We start from the raw sequence: 4,211 nt of genomic DNA on the forward strand, positions 1-4,211 counted from the left end.
TGTGGTTATTGGATGACACACAATTTACCATGGTGTCTGGGGCCCATGGTGTCTGGGGCCAAACAGAAAATATTTTCTAAATTGGATCCTTCACCCCCAACCCCCGAAATCCTGCTCAGGTCTGTTCTGTGGTGGAGAACACTGCACAAATCCATAGTATGTGGGACAATACCCTGGGGTCTCTTCAGCACTGTTTTTCTCCGTGCCCCTCACTTTGTCCTCATCTGATTCTCAGTGTTCACATCCACAAGGTAGACCTGCAAACACCTTCTGGGTTTTTGAAGGACTTTCTACCTATCATGTTCATAATTCAAGGATTGTCTAGACTTGCTATGTTACAAGAGATTTTTTTTCAGACACAGGGAGCATTTTATTGTAAAATACAAAGCATCAATGACTTCCGCAAGTGAGCTTCCACAAATGATTGGACATCCTCATAAGTGCCAAGCTATAAACAAAAAGACAACCATGAAGACAATGCCCACTAAATTCTCTTTCTCTTGATAATTTCTGGTTCCAGCTGACTGGGAGAGTTTCTTCTGTCTCGGGCTCATCCTCTCTGTAAACTTTAATGGTTTTATCAGCTTCAGCTGTTAGTAACCGACTTTCCGACTGATCGAAAGCACAAGCAAATATTCCTGATTCACTATCCAAAGACCCACATCGTACAGCTGCATGTACTCGCTGAAAGTTGTAGCTAGTTCTCCAGTCCCAAAGGTCAGCTCCAGATACAAGTACTCCGTCAGCATTGACCGCCAGCGTGTTAATAATTACATTATGATCAGGGAGATTTTGAATAAAGCCTCCATCAGGGAATTTCCACTGCTTTATGTTATCTGGAGACCCAGATGCAAATGTATAATGCCGTGGATGTAAGACCACAGCCATGACTGACTTCTCATGATTTGTTAATGTCACTCTTGTCTTTCCAGCCACCAGATCCCATAATCGTATTGTTTTATCATGACTTCCAGTAATAATCTGTGGTTCTGCAGCTTGGCATCTTACAGTTGCAACTGCATTTGTGTGTCCTGACAATGTGTGTTCACTGGCTTTAGTTCTCACATCCCAAATCCGGGCAGTTGAATCTCGACTACAACTCACCAGAACATCGATTGTTGGGTGCAAATCCAGACCATAGGATGGCCATGACAGTGCCGTATAACCTTGTTATACTCAAGATCCCAGAACTTCACTTGTTTGTCTTCTCCACAAAAGAACAAGTAAGGACTCCTCGTGCTTACCATCACACCCCACACTGTGCTGATGGGGCCAGAAAATGACAGCTTTAATTTTCCACTAGCTAAGTCCCAAATCTTACAGTTCTGTCAGCAGATCCAGTAACGAACCACTGATTTCCGGGTTCCACAGCAATGCATCGGACCCAGCCAAGATGCCCACTGATAAACCTGTGGAGTTTCCATGGTGGGTGCTACTGGGGTTTGGGCATTGTAGGGGCTTTTTTAGCCATTACTCCAGAGTTGTTGGTATTGTCGGCCTCCATAATCATGGATTCATCGCTGTGGGCTGGGAGCGGTCCGAAGCCCCTGGGTGTCTGTACTCACTTCCAGCAGGATTTGCATCAACTCTGGCTTGATTCGGCAACGACACAGCTAAGGACTGTGCAGATGACTCACTTGGCATTCTTTGGATCTTAGTATCAGCAATCAGGGCAACTCCCCGTCCTGGTGGATACGGATGTATACCTATCAAATATTCAACATCTTGTCCTTGATTGCAGGATACTGTTTATGAGGATATGAATCTGAGGCGTTCTGAGGTCTCTTCTCCTTAAGGTTCTCTTTTGAAGTAGGCATATGCAATACAGGACCATACTCACTATGCAGCTTGATTGCCATTTTCCACTTGTGACTCTCTTCATCCAAAGGCACAGGTTTTCCATTATCATCTACAAACATGTATACAGAATGCTTCTGTACCTCCTCCACCATGTCGCCCCGGGTTAGCTCACTCCTCCAGCAGGGAAGAAAGGGGGTGCACTGAGAATACATGAGATCCAAGAAACCCACAGTTCCTAATGTGTCATCGTCATCCAGTCATCCAAAAGACAGCACATCACTGAGATCTTGGGATTGTGTCACATCTTTAGCTGATGTTCTAGGATAAGCTCCAACAGTCCAAATCCTGTTGATCAGCAGGAACTCCCGTCTTCACCAGAGTGATGCTGCTGTTTCCCCCTTTACACATTTTAAGTAATAGTCTGCAGCATAAACAAATGTGACACATGTTTGTCTAGCTGAAATAGCATTCTACAACATTCAACTATGAAATCTGCAATAATGACCAGCCGGACAAGATATGCCCATTCTTGAAAAAGTGGCATGAATATTATGGAGATAAGCAAATATTTTCTATTATATATAAGGCCCACTCTACAGCATGAAACGTGTATCTGGTATTGTGAAGCTAGCCAAAATATCTGTGGCTATGGATGTCATTGGCCCTAGGGCAGAAACTACTAAGCAGACCCAGTTTTTAAATGCCTTCTATATTCTGATCTTTATACCTATAGATCTGCACAGCTCTCAACACTCATCAGAGAAACTTCTTGCAATGGAAAGCAGTTGATATAGCTTGCCCAAGGGCAGAGACTGAAAAGGGCTCCAAACTAAAAAAGACAACTGTATCTCACCTTCTCACCCTAGAAATCAGGTAACATCTGGGAGGAATTACTGAAGACTTTGAAAGGCAGAGGTTGGAGAGAATTGGTATGAGTGTCTCCTGGACATGACAGGACCATTTCACTCCTGAAATTCAGCAGCTGTGGTTGTCTTCACAAGGCATAAAAAAGTTATTTTAAAAAAAGAAAAAGAAAAGATAAAAATGCCAAGCCAGTCAAAAGTCCATCATGAATGAGCAAGGGCTCACAGAGAGCCACATTAGGAGCTGGTATTTGCCATCTGCTGGGGAGGGGAGTCAGTTTTCTTCAGGCACATGACCACTAATAAGTTGCCCATACTCCAATTCATGATCCTACATTCATACTCAGAAATGGCAGATCAACTGGGTTCAGTGGGTTATATTTTTAAGGATATTAAGTTGGGAAGAGAAGGAGGACATGATGAGGAAATCCAAGAAAAGTCAGAGGTAGTGCATTTGGGGTGGAAGTTAGCAAAATGCATTTCACAAGTAAGAAATCCTCAAAGGATAAATAAATATACTTTGCATAAAGTAATGAGTATGCTCTAGGCCTTCATACTGATTTGTTATACACCAGTAAAAACCAACATATTTTCTTTCAAAACTTCTGAAGTTGTTAAAATTGAATCAGAAGGCTCAACATTATGATATCCTTTCTGTCCATAATTACTTGATTTTATCAAGATTTTATTAGCATTTGAGGGTTTTTTATCCTAAAGAATAAAAAAATCCATACACGTATATAAGATATTTAGATCATATTTACCCCCTTATCCTCTTTTATCTCTCTTCCATTCCCTCTGTGATACCATGAATTACTGAATAAGCTATAGAAGCAATGGATTTTCTGACTCTGCAAATCCCCAAGTCTCTGTATTCTTTTTATTCTTGTAGGAAACCAAATCAGTAATACACACACACACACACACACACACACACACACACACACACACACACACGCACACGCACACGCACACACACACAAGGGTAGCTTACCAGAACTACTGATTTCTCTCCCTTGGGGCCCTTCCACCCAGAACTGCCAACTAACTCAGTACAAACATGGTCAGCTTCCCAAATTACTGTTGATGATTGTTATCAAATTTGTAGTTCAGTGGTAGCCAATTTTTCCAACCACTAATATATACTTCTTCTTTATCTCTCTCTCAGATGTTTAGTCCATGGAATACATACTAGATTTTTGTGGCAGCCATATCCATATCTGCCATAAATTCTGGATGAGGCATGATGAGCTAGACTATATCCAAGTATCTTGTTGAGTTCATACAAAAGGATCTTTAGGGTTTGGTTTAATTTAGTTTGGGTTAGGTTTGCTTATTTAAAATTCAGGATATGTCAAGCAGTCTTCTTCCATCTTTTAGCATCATCATTTCATGGGCATTGGTATTCCATGCTAGAAGAAAGCAGAGAGTCAGGAAGCATGGATTTAACTCCCATGACAGGGTAGTGACACATGTCACTCTCAGTCACAGGGAGACATTCAATAGGAGGACAGCTAGATTGCTTGATGACCACAACCCCTGCAATAG

At 41.9% G+C, this 4,211-nt stretch overlaps 1 pseudogene; it reads right to left on the reverse strand.

The window, feature by feature from the left end:
• Nucleotides 1-390: 390 nt before the first annotated feature.
• Nucleotides 391-1,952, reverse strand: LOC100766041 (annotated as a pseudogene).
• Nucleotides 1,953-4,211: the final 2,259 nt, after the last annotated feature.

Source organism: Cricetulus griseus, assembly GCF_003668045.3.
Source record: "Cricetulus griseus strain 17A/GY chromosome 1 unlocalized genomic scaffold, alternate assembly CriGri-PICRH-1.0 chr1_1, whole genome shotgun sequence".
NCBI classification, from domain to species: Eukaryota; Metazoa; Chordata; class Mammalia; order Rodentia; family Cricetidae; genus Cricetulus; species Cricetulus griseus.